The following is a 14,906-nucleotide window of genomic DNA, read 5'->3' as shown; positions in this document are numbered from 1 at the left end:
TGAAATGTAAACAGTTATATTGCGTGTTTAAGATTTCAGCCCACAACATACACTCCAAGAAAGTGCATTCTAGCTAAAGCTATATAAATGGGCGAGAGACTGGTACATCTGAATACTCTGAATACATCTGAAGAAAACAAAAGGGGTTGAGAGACTGGTACATCTGAATACTCTGAATACATCTGAAGAAAACAAAAGGGGTTGTGACCTTCTCAGAAGAGGTGCCAAGGAGGTCAGACTATTGGGAGCAAAGTTTGTTGATTCAGATAATGCTTCTGCCTTGGTAAGTGTATTTAATGGTTTTCCTTGCGGCATGTATATGAAACAACATGTACTATATGCCCACAACGATTAAGTAGCTCATCAAAGAAGTGGTGCAGTCGTCAAGGACATTCTACTTCCCTCTTAGCCCAGGATATGACATTTTTGGAGCCCCCTTCCACTACTAACTGCCTAGACCAATCCTCCGATCCCCTCTAAAATGGCTATAGACTCAACACTTGTCGAATCGGTGTAGCCAATGAAACTGGGGTAGGAGAAAATGTTGTCACTGCGGTCCATTAAAACCCCAGGGAAGTCTGCTTGTCCAAGGTTGTGAAGGGAACAACTATCAAAATTAAGATTGATTCCAAATAGCACCAAAAAGATGAGCGAGGCATTTGGATGGGCAAAGTTTCCAAAATTGCTGGCGAGCAATTTTGGAAAATTTTCTTGCCAATTTAGAATAAGGTTATTGACAGCATTATGTCTAAACCTTTTACAGTTTGTGGCCAGAAGATGATTGTAGCATAGATACGGTCCATAATTGTAGTGACCGAGGTTTCTCATCCTTCAAATATACTCATGTTCCTTTCCTTTGAAGTCGCCCAAATGGTACCCTTAATAGCTGCCTGTCATTGGAAACGGCCTTCAGCAGGTCTAGGGGCAGACAAGAAGCTTTGGAAGAGTAGGCTGGAGAATGGCGTTGCCTAGTGCCAATTGAAATGGTGTAGAAGGAAAGTCAAAAGGTAAGAGGACCCTCTTGGATTTCTGAAGCCAACAAAATACTTAGATCCTAGGGGTATGAATCTTCTATTCTTTTGTTAACGTTCATCGCGGCTTCAACTTGGATGCTTCTTGCTAAGCTTGCGACTTCCTCTTAACGATGTCTCTACTTTTTCCATCGTTTCCTTTTTGGTTTCCTTCTGTTTTTGTTTATTTTCAGCCTTCATAATCTTTCTTCATTAACTCGATGAAACAATCGTACTAATTCAAAATCTGATCTTAGGGGTAGTCCATGCCGTGGGTGCTAAGGAAGAGGATTGATGGGCCGGCGAGGGGTTTTTTGGATGAGCCCAAAGGAGCCAGGCACCTAAATAAGTGCATCGTCCCATGCTACGTGTAGGTAAGTGGAAAGCAAGGATTGGATAAAGGGGACTTCATGATCCTGCAGGTGCCTTTATAGTTTGAGCTCCAATACTCTTTATCTTCCCCTAGTTGTTCGAATAAATCTGTGACCCAAGCATCCCTGTCTTAGCCAACAAAAATTGACTCTTAAAACTCTCTTGAGGGATAGAGTATACAACCTAAGAGTGGTGCCAAAACTTCACTTAGTCCCCCGGCCTAACTCTAAAAGGAACATTGGTCCAAGGAGAAGCATGGAATGTGCGAAACCTTAGAGGACTGGCTGTTTGAGGGTCCACTAGGTAGCCAAAAGATGGAATCAATGTTATAATTCTGGTAAACTAATTGCTGCCAAAGATGATTGTTATCAACTGGTTCTTCAAGAGCATTGAAAATTCGTCTGAGAGTAGCTTGGCCAACCGGAATAATTAAAGGAGCTCCCGTGTCAATCGCTTCCATTCCTTTCATCGGACCTTTTGTAGGCGGTAGGGACTGAAAAAGGGACATTTCTCCTTGAGAGGAATCTAACTTACTGCCCAACCAACCTACTATCGAATTTCTCTACTATAGGGTCCCACAATTGTTTCTTGGCTTGCCAATGCAGTCCAAAGATACTTGGATGGTAGGTCATCAACCCACAGCCAAATATGTCAGGCAAAGTTGGTACTTGGATGTGGTCCATGGCCACCCCCATAACTTTATATATGCTCTGTTGATCGTGATATCAGTGGTGAACTCTAAAGACTAGTACACCCCAAGGGATCTCCATTTGTTGCTAGGTGGCATCACAAAAAAGTGAGGGTGACGCAATGTTGTAAGTGGGAGATCGTGGGACCTTGGCTGCCTATGTTGACGCCTTCCAAGAGGCTTTGTTGGAATAGCCTATCAATGAAGCGACAAGACCTCAATCACGATGGCAAGGAGCCATTTATTAAAATGGAGAAAAATAGGGATGAAATAAAACATTTTATCCAAATTTACCATTTTTTATTGAAACCCATCCTAATTAGGATTTCTTGAAATAGATCTCAGTTGACATGGTCTACCCAGTCTAGCATGATGACCAACCAATGAGTTTAGCAAGATGTTTCGAGTGCAAGCACTAATAGGCAACAAGGGTACCATCATTGATATGGTGCTCGTTAATGAAAGAACTCTGGTCGGGGTAAATGACGTAACCTAGCACCTCCCTTAAGCCAAGACTGTAGAAAATCTTTGTATAAATTGTTAAGAGGGCTTGTGGGCGTAATATATTCAAGGTTGTCAGCCCCATCAACTTTTGAGATCAAAGCCACTAAGGTGATGTCCATGTGTAGGGTGGATGGTCAAGGGAGTAAGGTGTAGGGGTATTCCTTTCAAAGGTTAAGGTTTCCTCTCTCTTTGTTGGATCAAGCCCAATTTCAATTCACATCATGCCAAATTTGCCAACCTGATACAAATGACAAGTCATGGGCATATATAGAGGTACCCCTTAAACAAGGGTGAACCCTCAAAACTAAGTGAATTGCCTAAAAATAGAAATAAAGTGCGTAAAAAATGAATCCCAAAATTGGTCAAAAATAACCATTTACCCCTAAGAAAAATGTGAACATGACAAAATAGTCCCCCGAAAGGTAGGCTCTTCCTTTCCACATGGTTCAGGGTGTTGTTTCGGGCTATTTTGCTATGTTTCGGATGATCTATCATCATGAAAACAGAGATCATCTCGAAAGGAATGATTTGATATGTATTTTGCACGATGTCACGAAATATTGATCTGTTCTTCAAAGTTTTGAAATTCCGGCAAAGAGGAAAGGTGAAAGTTAGTCCCCTAGTGAAGACCCTGAGAGGACGAGAAGAAACCTTTGCAAGGAGCCATTTACTAAAATGTAGAAGGACAGAGATGAAATAAAACATCTTATCTAACTTCACCATTTCTCATTGAAACCCATCTTAATTAGGATTTCCTGAAGAAGGTCTCAGTTAACATGGTCTACCTAGTTTAGCTTGATGACCAACCAAGGAGTTTAGCAAGATGTTTCGAGTGCATGCACTCATAGGTAACAAGGGCACCATCAAGGATAACACACTCGTTAATGAAAGAACCCTAGTCGGGGTAAATGAGGTAACCTAGCACCTCCCTTAAGCCAAGACTTTACAATCTTTGTATAAATTGTTAAGAGGACTTGTGGGCCTAATAGCTTCAAGGTTGTCAACCCCATCAACTTTTGGGATCAAAGCCACTACGGTGGTGTCCATGGCTTGGTAAATGATTTCATATTGATAGATTCCATAGATGAAAGTACAGAGTTAGGACCAAGAGAGTCCCAAAAATTACTAAAGAGGTCCATCGAGAAACCATTTTGTGGGTGTTTAGAGTAAGTGAGATCATAAACAAGATGATCCAACCTTGGGGTGGCGCATCCTCAGAGAAGTCTCCAGTTGGTCGGCCTTGGTTCCATACCTCGTGACCACAAAACCCTTTCTTAAAACTATGGTGCTTGTACTTCTTATTTTTTAAAAAGGAGAAAACGTGTGCTGCGCACCTCACTAGGGTTCGTAGACATGTACGCACGAGGGTGACCCTGTTGCCCACTAGGATAATGGTTGTGGGCGGTGTGGTGTGTATCGGTTCGAACCAACAAAAGAAAGTTTTGAGGAAAGGCTTACCTCAAAGTGATGGGGACGGATGCGCCTAGGTGTGTTTGCTCTCTTAGATCTCGACATCCTAAGGTGCTGGTGGAAAGCCTCCTTGCCTTTCGGCCCGGTTTGAGACCAACTCCTTCACATCATCCTCGCTTAGTGGCATGCACTTGTATGGTTCAGGACAAAGACCCTGAAATCGTCTCTTAGGCCTTGAGAAAGAAGATCGTGCTTGTTTGAGAGTTATGATGGGATAGAGGTGAGTTAAGCTTGGATTGTTCAAGGGTTGAGAGGCTAGGTTTGATAGGTCAAGGCAAAAGGGGGGAACCGCTCAATAAAATTCGCTAGCCTTTCGACGTCACCTCGCTAAGAGGTAATATCGGAGACGGGATAAAGGGAATAGGCTCTAGGCCTAAATACCTCGAAGACTTGTCAAGAGGTATCAATCCTCTCAGAGAACAAAATCGGGCTTAACCTTAGGCCCAAGTCTCCTTAAGGAGCGGGGGCTAAGTAAAGGACGGGGAAAGAAAGAGAAGTGAAAGAGAGAGTAAGAGAGGGTAAGAGAGAAAGAGAACCCTAGGAGGCTTCTCAAGTTCCACGAATAAGCCCCGGCTTAACTTCAAGCGCAAGTCTCCAAAGAGGGATAGAGAGAAAAAGAGAGAAAGAGAGAGAGTAAGAGAGAGAGACGAGGAAGAGAGGAACAAAGCAAAGAGAAGAGTAGAGAAGAGAGTGAGAGAGAAAGCGAGAGTGACAGAGAAGAGAGAGAAAGAGAGAAGGGAACGAGAGAGGGAGTGTGAGAGAAAGAGAGAAGGGAACGAGAGAGGGAGTAAGAGAGAAAGAGAGAAGGGAACGAGAGAGAGGGAGTAAGAGAAGGAGAAGAGAGAGAGAGAGAGAGAGAGAGAGAGAGAATGAAAGAAAGAGGGAGGAGGCCAGCAGCTTGGTCACCGGTCTGTTTGAGAGGCGAGAGAGACAAAGAGGGTAAGAGAGAAAAAAAAAGGAAGAAAGAGAGGGAGAGAAGGGAGGTCGGCAGCTTGGCTACCAGTTTGGTAGAGAGAGAGAGAGAGAAAGATAGGAGGGAAAAAGAGAGGTCCAAGAGGGAGGCTGGCAATTTGGTTGTTGGTCTGCTGGAGAGAGAGAGAGAGAGAGAGGGAGAGAAGGAAGGCCGACGGCTTGGCTGCAGGTCGGTGGAGAGAAGATGAAGAGAGAGAGATAGAGAAGGGGCAAGAAAAATAGGGAGAGGAAGGAGGAGCTGTCGGTCTAATAGAAAGAGAGAAAGGGAAAGAGAGAGAAATGAGAAGAAAGAGGGGGAAAGGAGGGAGGCCACGGCTTGGCCACCGGTTTGGTGCAGGAGAGAGAGAGAGAGAGAGAGAGAGAGAAGTGTGGAAGGAAGAGAGGGAGGAGACCGGTAGCTTGGTCGTCAGTCTGATGGAGGAGAGAGAAAGAGAGAGACCTAGATGGGGAGATCGACATCTATGATGGCAAGACTGGCAGCTTGGGGGACCAGCACCTTGAGAGGATTACCGATTAGGTGTAGGGTGTAGGGTGTAGGGTGTATGGTGTATGGTGTAGGGTGTATGGACTAGGGAGTTGGGTATAAGGTGTATGGACTAGGGAGTAGGAAGTAGGGTGTATCGTGTAGGGTGTATGAACTTGGTAGTAGGGAATAGGGTGTATGGTGTAGGGTGTATAGACTGTGGGAAAGTGAGAGTATGTGTGACAGTGAGAATGCGTGCGACAGTGAGAGTGTGTTTAGCAGCAAGAGCACACGATAGTGAGAGTGTGCATGACAGTAAGAGCGCGCAGCAATGATAGTGCGCACGGCAGTGAGAGTGCACGATGATGAGCATGCACGACAATAAGTAGAGAGAGTTATCACCATGCGTGTAGAGAGTTATCACCGTGTGTAGTAAGACTGCCGTGCGTGCTATCGTCATGTGTGTTGAGAGAATTACGGCTGTGCGTGTTATCACTGTGCGTGTGGAGAGAGTTACCGCTGTGCGTGTTATCGACGGGGGTGTTTTTGCTGTAAGTGTATGGCCATGTGGCACATGTGAGTCCCCATGTAAGCCGCTTATAGGCCTTTGTTAGCCACTTGGACACCACAAACATGACCCTTGTGGATGCCCCCTCTCCCCTTCTTGTTTATAAATACCACTTCAATCACCCTCTCAAGAGTTTACAAACTCCCTCTCTCTTTCTCTCCCACGTTTTGCCCCATCAGCCTTTAGGAGCCCCACGATTGAGACTCTCCATTGGAAGCTTGACCATAGAGGAAGTTGTGTAGTGGACTTGAAACTTTGCTACAAATAAGTAGATTCGCTTTCATGCTCTCATGATGCATGTTTTTTGTTGATTCATCCAAATATGAAATCATGTGTGTGTGAATATAAGTATGAGCAAGAATGTACATTGCATGAGGCGTGGTTATGGATGAAATCTTATTATGCATGTGGCTGTATGTTACAAAACTATGGTAGAGGAGGACCCTATTTTCCAGAAAAAAATTGGGCCTTTATTGCATGATGATTTGGGATAATGAAATTCTTTTGTTGGTCATGAAAAGTTGTGAATCAAGATATATGTAAGTGTAATATTAGATTAAAGAGGGTTCATGTGGTTGTCTATCGTGAATTGAGGGTTATTGACTGTTCTTTGAGGTATACCATGAGTTAACACTGTGAGTTTTCAAGAAGTTTTTATGCTTTTGTAATGAACCTTTGAGTAGACAATTCGGTCCAAATGATTCCAAATTACCACCGTTTGAAGACACCAGTGCCTACTATGATGTTCATGTGTAAAACTTGTTCAAATTCTATATAAATGAGACTATATGCTTCAAATTATGCAAACATGTCACTTTCGGTAGTTTTTACTGAAATTCATATATGTTACCTCTGTTGCCATGAGTTTTGATGGAATCTAATTTCCCTCAAACCACTGCCATTTGAAAGATCTGTGTATATACTTAAATTTGTATGTTGAGTTATTTTTAAATACCTTCTAGATTGAAAGTGATGCTTCGATTTGTGAGGACATGTCACTGTTACAGAAATTTAGCAGGTTATAGAAGTCCAAATGAAGTCCAAATTGGCCATTGTACTGCATTTTTAATTAGCCAAATTCAGTCGAAGTTCTTTCAAATACCCCCATTGGAAAGATACAAGTGTTTAGTGTAAAATTAGTTTTGGAAGCATGTCAAAATTTTCTGTGGTTTAGAAATGGTGTCCCTTTGTTTTTAAGGAATTCCACTGTTATGAACGCAGAAAATTTCAAGAATCTTCCATGTATTTGTGTTGGGTTTTCCATTGATTAAAATATGTCCAAATAGACTCAAACCTATTTTAATTGATTGATGTGTGAGTTTAATCCAAAAATGAAATTGAAGTCGAGCCGAAATTCCGTAAGGGTCGGAAATTGGGACTCTTTTCTAAAGAATGTGTTCCAGATGTAGTTGCTAAAAATCGCATAGTCTTTATATTTTTTTAAGGGGTAATTAGTTGATCAAAATACCCCTGATCTAGCCCATACTAGCTCTAAATGAATGATTAGTGCGTGCTAATGATTAAGGCTTGTGATAAGTGCATGTGATAAATGTATATGATAAGTGCATGAGATAAGTGCATGTGACAAATGTATGTGATAATGCATGAGACAAGTGCATGAGTTATGTGACCTGAGATAATTGTATGTGATAAGTGCATGAGATAAGTGCATGTGATGAATGTGTGTGACAAGTGCCATGTGAGAAGTGCTATACGAATTCAAATGAGCATGATTTCAAGAATTGGATTGCTCAGCTGTGTGTGCATATTAAAATACATGTCTGGTTGTGATATGCGATATGTGAATGGACCCATGTGGTCAGCTTTGCACAACAATATGTGATATTGTGATATGTGATTGACTGGCATACTTTGAGCATATTGCATAACTATATTGTGATATGTGATATTGTGATATGTGATTAATTGGCAAGCTTTGAGACCATACCACGATATGAGATTGATTGGCACGCTTTGAGCATATTACATGACCATATTGTGATATGTGATATTGTGATATGTAATTGATTGACATGCTTTGAGCGTATTGCATGACCATAGAGTGATATGAGACTGATTGGCATGCTTTGAGTGTATTGCATGACCATCTTGTGATATGTGACTTGTTGGTGTGCTTTGGCGTATTGCACTACCGACTCGTGACCTCTCTGGCTCGCCCAATGATAGGACGGGAGTCGAGTAGAAGATGATGGGTGGTCACTCCCCCATTCATAGTGATTGACACCCTGACGGTGTGATGCCCCAGCCAAGGTGGCATAGGGAGTAGTGTCTTGCAAGGCCATCGCCTATCGAAAACCCCAAAGTACGCTTTGGGCTGTGTGTGTGCGTGTGTGAAGACATTACGAAGTGGGATACCAACTTGTCATTATCTTCCCTCCTGAGTAATGGTAGAGGTCGTAAGCTATGGGATTGGCTTGGACAGATGAATAGGGCCTCTACTTCTGGAGTAGGTGACCTAGAGAGTGAGTTGGTTTATTTACATGTTAATGATTATAGGAGTTGCCCTATGATTAGGAATAGGGCCTCTCTTTTGTGATTCATTATGACTCTTGTACTTATAAGATCTGATAGATTGGTGTTTTAAATGATGTTTGTGTAGTTATTATTTCTTATCTCCGAAAAGAATTACTCATGACTCCTTGCTGGATATAGTAGTGAAGCATGACATCCGATTCTACTTACTAGGCTTTATAACTCATTCCTTTACTTTCCATCCTTGTAGAGTAGTAGCTGCAGGTCAAGGACTGTTGTTTGGTTGAGCGTTTTGGTGCCTCTGAGGACCTGTCCCTACCAAGAAGGCCATTGATTGTATGTGTTTGAATGGCCCTGGGTCATGTTCTTGTTTAAGTTGGGGCTTTTTATTTTTTTATATAGGCCTTTGTTGCCTTAGACGATTGTAATACTCTAAGTTTGAATATGTATAAATATAAGTTTCAGTTTTGTTTTGTCGAGTTTCTTTTATGGTTGTGTTTAGAGTCTTTTTTTTCTTGTGGTTTGCTTTGTCTTCCACATCTCCAAAAGCAATGAGCGCACTCCGACCTGAGTGCAATTCGCTACCTTGGGATAAAGGACCCACACTATATCACCCTTCAGCATGAACGATAGGGGACTGGGGGCGAGGTCGTGACAGTTATGGTTTCAGAACATCCAGGATAGGGTTCTTGGCCTAGTGAGTCTCAAAAGTATCCTTAGAGTGGTTCATGAATATGTTAGAAACTGGGGCGTTGATATTTTACGTCAAGATGACGAGGACTCGTGCCAACAATGCGAGTTCCAGTAATGACAACATCGAGGCCTTTGGGCAATTTTTCGAGACTTTGGGGACCATGACCCAAATTATGAAAAATTGCATGCCGGCCTCAGATGCCTCCACCCCAAATCAAGATGACAGTGGGTTGATTGAAAAGTTTAGGAGACTTGCCCCTCTCGCATTCTCGGGACACGGAGGAGTGGAAAGAGCTGAAAGATGGAAGTGACAAATAGAGAAGATATTTCTAGTGTTGCATTGCTCTGATGAGCATAAAGTGAGATTAGGGACCTTTATGTTAGAAGGGGATGCTGAGCAGTGATGGAGTTCAGTGAAACAATCCTGGGAAGAGTCAGGGACTGCGGTGACTTGGGGAGACTTTTTGGAGGCTTTTAATGAAACATATTTCCCTGATTTAGTCCGAGAGGGAAAAGAAGTAGATTTTATTGAGCTAAAACAAGGAAGACTATCAGTAGACCAGTACGCAACCAAATTTACAGTGCTCTCTTGCTGCGCGACACACATCATTCATGCAAAGGCGTGTAAGGTGAGAAAATTTTAGAGGGGCCCTTTGCTAGACATACGAGGGAAGATTATTTCAGCCAATCTTAAGATCTTCTCCCCACTAGTGGACTTGGCTAAGAAGATTGAGAAGGATTGTGACGATCTCCAACAAAGGAGAGAAAAGCAGAAGGCGAGGTCCTTGGAGAGACTACCAAGAAAGAGGAGACTGGGAACAAACATGACACTTGTGGATACTGGCCCCTCTCTCCTTCTTGTTTATAAATACCACTTCAATCACCCTCTCAAGTGTTTACACACTTCCTCTCTTTTTCCCTCCCTCATTTTTCCCCATCAGCCTTCAAGAGCCCCAAGTTTGAGACTCTCCATTGGAAGCTCGACCTTAGAGGAAGTTGTGTAGGGGACTTGGAACTTTGCTACAAATAAGTAGATTCACTTCCATGCTCTCATGATGCATGTTTTTGGGTGATTCATCCAATTATGAAATCATGTGTGTGCTAATGTAGGTATGAGCACGAATGTACTTTGCAAGAGGCTTGGTTATGGATGAAATCTTACTATGCATGTGGCTGTATGTTACAAAACTATGCTAGAAGAGGGCCCTGTTTTCCAGGAACAAATGGGGCCTTTATTGCATGATGATTTGGGGAAATGAAATTCTTTTGTTGGTCACGAAAAGTTGTGAATCGAGAAATATGTAAGTCTAATATGAGATTAAAGAGGGTTCATGTGGTTGTCTATCATGAATTGAGGGTTATTGTCTGTTCTTTGAGGTATGCCATGATTAACACTATGAATTATCAAGAAGTTTCTAGGCTTTTGTAATGAACCTTTGAGTAGTTAAATGGGGTCCAAACGATTCCAAATTACCGATGTTTGAAAGCTACCAGTGTCTACTATGATGTTCATATGTAAAACTTGTTTAAATTCTTTATAAATTAGAAGATATGCTTCAACTTATGCAAACATGTCACTTTTGGCAGTTTTCACTAAAATTCATATATGTTACCTATGTTGCCATGCGTTTTGACCAACCAAATGGAATCCAATTTCTCTCAAACCACTGCAATTTGAAAGATCTGTGTATGTACTTAAATTTGTATGTTGTGTTATTTTGAAATTTCTTCTAGATTGAAAGCTATGCTTCAATTTGTGAGGACATGTCAATGTTACAGAAAGTCAACAGGTTACAGAATATATATGCCCATTGTACTACATTTTTAACTAGTCAAATGAAGTCCAAATGATTTCAAACACCCCCATTGGAAAGATACGTGTGTTTGGTGTAAAATTAATTTTGTAAGCATGTCAAAAGTTTCTATGGTTTGGAAATGGTGTCCCTTTGTTTTTAAAGCAATTCATTGCTATGAACGCATAAAATTTCAAGAATCTTCCATGTATTTGTGTTGGGTTTTTCATTGATTAAAATATGTCCAAATGGACTCAAACCTATTTTGATTGATTGATGTGTGAGTTTAATCCAAAAATGAAATTGATGTCTAGCCGAAATCTCGTAAGGGTCGAAAATTGAGACTCTTTTCTAAAGAATGTGTTCCTGATGTAGTTGCTGGAAATCCCATAATCTTCCAATTTTTGTATGGGATAATTAGTTGATCAAACTACCCCTAATCTAGCCCACACTAGCTCTAAATGAAAGATCAATGAATGCTAATGATTAAGTGCAAGTGATAAGTGCATGAGATAAATGTATATGATAAGTGCATGAGATAAGTGCATGTGACAAATGTATGTGATAAGTGCATGAGACAAGTGCATGAATTATGTGACCTATGATAATTGTATGTGATAAGTGCATGAGATAAGTGCATGTGATGAATGTGTGTGACAAGTGCCATGTGAGAAGTGCTATTCAAGTTCATATGAGCATGATTTTGGGAATTGGACTGCTGAGATGTCTGTGCATATTACAGTACATGTCCGATTGTGATATGCGATATGTGAATGGACCCCTGTGGTCAGCTATGCACCACGATATGTGATATTGTGATATGTGATTGATTGTCATACTTTGAGCATATTGCATAACCATATTGTGATATGTGATATTGTGATATGCGATTAATTGGCTTGGTTTGAGACCATACCATGATATGGGATTGATTGGCATGCTTTGAGCGCATTGCATGACCATATTGTGATATCTAATTGATTAGCATGATTTGAGCGTATTACACGACCATACAGTGATATGAGACTAATTGACATGCTTTGAGCGTATTGCATGACCATATTGTGATATGTGACTTGTCGGCATGCTTTAGCGTATTGCGCTGCCGACTTGTGACCTCTTCGGCTAGCCCAATAATAAGACGGGAGTCGGGTAGATGATAATGGGTGGTCACTCCCCCATTCATTGTGATTGACACCATGACGGTGTGATGCTCGTAGCCAAGGTGGCGTAGGGAGTAGTGTCTTGCAAGGCCATCGCATAGCAAAAACCCCAAAGCGCACTGGGGACTGTGTGTGTGCGTGTGCGTGTGTGAAGACATTACGAAGTGGGATACCAACTTGTCATTGTCTTCCCTCCTGAGTAATGGTCGAGGTCGTAAGCAATGAGATTGTCTTAGATTGATGAATAGGGCCTCTAATTCGAGAGTAGGTGACCTAGAGAGTGAGTTGGTTAATGTACATTTTGTTGATTATAGAAGTTGCCCTATGGTTAGGAATAGAGCCTCTCTTTTGTGATTCGTTATGATTCTTAAACTTATAAGATCTGATAGATTGGTGTTTTAAATGATGTTTGTGTTATTATTATTGCTTATCTTCAAAAAGAATTACTCATGACTCCTTGCTGGATATAGTAGTGAAGAATGACATCTGATTCTATTTACTGCGTTTTATAACTCATTCCTTTACTTTCCATCCTTGTAGAGTGGTAGCTGCTGATTAAGGACAGTTGTTTGGGTGAGTATTTTGATGGCTCTGAGGATCTGTACCTACCAAGAAGACCTTTGATTGTATGTGTTTTGATGGCCATGGGCCATGTTCTTAATTATGTTAGAGCTTTTATTTTTCTTTCTAGGCTGTTGGTGCCTTGGACGATTGTAATACTCTAAGTGTGAAAATGTATAAATATAAGTTTCAGTTTTAATTTGCCCAGTTTCTTGTTTTATTGTGTTTAGAGTTTTCTTTTTCTCGTGGTTTGCTTTTTTTTCCACTTCTTTTGCTCGTGTCCTTAGAGTGGTTCATGAATAGGTCTGTAACTGGGGTGTTCATATTGTAGGTCAAGACGATGAAGACTCGTACTAACAATGTAAGTTCCAGTAATGACAACATCGAGGCCTTTGGGGAATTTTTCTGGACATTGGGGGCCATGACTCAAATTATGAAAAATTGCATGCCGGCCTCGGCTGCCTCCACTCCAGATCAATATGACAGTGGGTTGATTGAAATGTTTAGGAGACTTGCCACGCATTCTCGGGACACGGAGGAGTGGAAAAAGCTGAAAGATGGAAGAGACAAGTAGAGAAGATATTTCAAGTGTTGCATTGCTCTGATGAGCAGAAAGTGAGATTAGGGACCTTCATGTTAGAAGGGGATTCTAAGCATTGGTGGAGCTCGGTGAAACAATCTTGAGAAGAGTCGGGGACTGCGGTGACTTGGGGAGACGTTTTGGAGGCTTTTAGCGATAAATATTTCCCTGATTTAGTCCGAGAGGTAAAAGAAGTAGAATTTATCGAGCAGAAACAAGGAAGACTGTCAGTAGACCAGTACGCAGCCAAATTGCAGAGCTCTCCTGAAACGCTCCACACATCATTCATACAAAAGCACGTAAGGCGAGAAAATTTGAGAGGGGCCTTCGGTCAGACATAAGAGGGAAGATTATTTCTGCCAATCTTAAGACCTTCTCCCCACTGGTGGACTTAGCTAAGAAGATTGAGAAGGATTGTCATGTTCTCCAACAAAGGAGAGAGAAGCAGAAGGCGTGACCCCCGCCTCCGAGAGATTACCAAGAAAGAGGAGACCGGGCAAATGATAAAGCCCAAGAGACTTTTTGGAAGATGTTAAGAAAAACCAACCAGTACATTGTGGCTTTTGTGGGAAGCCTGGTCATGCGGCTTTCGAGTACTGGCTGAAGATAAAGGCATGCTTCAAGTGTAGCAAGCCAAGCCACCTGATTAGAAACTGCCCCCTGATGAGGGATGAGCCCAAGCCAAAGACTCAAGGTAGGGTATTTGCACTTGTGGAGCTGGAGGCGAAGGCTTCTACTTTAGAGATCCAAGGTAAGCTCTTTATTTATGGTTGGAGAAACTAGAATTATGTTGACCCTGATTGCTTTCCTTCTTTGTTATAGTCACCTAAGTATTGAATCTGCACCTCTTGATCATGCTTTAGTGTGTGTGCACGCCTCCTTGGTGGCCGGCTCAGAGTTTAGGTACAGGGGGTACATTTGGGGACTAGTGTCTCCTCCTTAAGTGTGATTCTTTTGGATGTCTAGGATTTTGATGCCCTTCGGGGCCTAGGTTGGTCGTGTGCTTGTGCCTTAGTAGTTGTTGGAGTAGAGTGCCACTTTTAGACCCCAATTTAGAAGGTGATCAAGTATATGATTTTGAGGAAAAAATTCTTTTTAAGGGAGGGATGATGTAAGGACCAAGATTTTCCCGGCCTAATAGAGTTCACGGTGGGATAAGGAGGAGTGCGCGACAACAAGAGCACGCGACAGTGAGAGTGAGCACGACAGCAAGAGCGCGCGGCAATGAGAGTGCGTGCGGCAGTGAGAATGCGTGTGGTAGTGAGAGTGCATGCGGTCGCAAGAGTGTGCAATAGTGAGTGCGCATGGTAGTGAGAATGCGTACGGTAGTTACAGTGCGCGCGACAGCAAGAGCCCATGGCAATGAAAGTGTGTGTGGCAGTGAGAGTGCGCGTGGCTGTGAGAATGCATGGTGGTGAGCACGCATGACAGTAAGTAGAGAGAGTTATCGCTGTGTGTGTAGAGAGAGTTACTGCCGTGCTTGTAGAGAGAGTTACCGCCATGCGTGTTATCGTCATGCTTGTAGAGAGAGTTACTATAGTGCATGTTATCGCCGGGGGTGTTTCTACTGTGAGTA

At 42.2% G+C, this 14,906-nt stretch overlaps 1 long non-coding RNA gene across 2 annotated transcripts; it reads left to right on the top strand.

Annotated features, from left to right (window-relative positions):
* The first annotated feature begins 32 nt into the window (after window positions 1–32).
* LOC148782844 (uncharacterized) lies at window positions 33–12,949 on the top strand. 2 transcript variants are annotated; one of them, XR_016052429.1, is made up of 3 exons: window positions 874–1,007; window positions 1,268–1,384; window positions 12,730–12,841. It is a non-coding gene; the product is annotated as an uncharacterized LOC148782844 (long non-coding RNA). The 2 variants fall into 2 exon arrangements; XR_016052430.1 differs by lacking the exons at window positions 874–1,007; window positions 1,268–1,384 and adding an exon at window positions 33–283 and having other exon boundaries at window positions 12,730–12,949.
* Window positions 12,950–14,906: the final 1,957 nt, after the last annotated feature.

This window comes from Amborella trichopoda, chromosome 3 (genome assembly GCF_054954075.1).
Source record: "Amborella trichopoda isolate Santa Cruz 75 chromosome 3, AtrichopodaSantaCruz75HAP2 v2.0, whole genome shotgun sequence".
NCBI classification, from domain to species: Eukaryota; Viridiplantae; Streptophyta; class Magnoliopsida; order Amborellales; family Amborellaceae; genus Amborella; species Amborella trichopoda.
The sequence above is the reverse complement of the archived record's forward strand: the minus strand, read 5'-3'. Positions and strand labels throughout refer to the sequence as shown.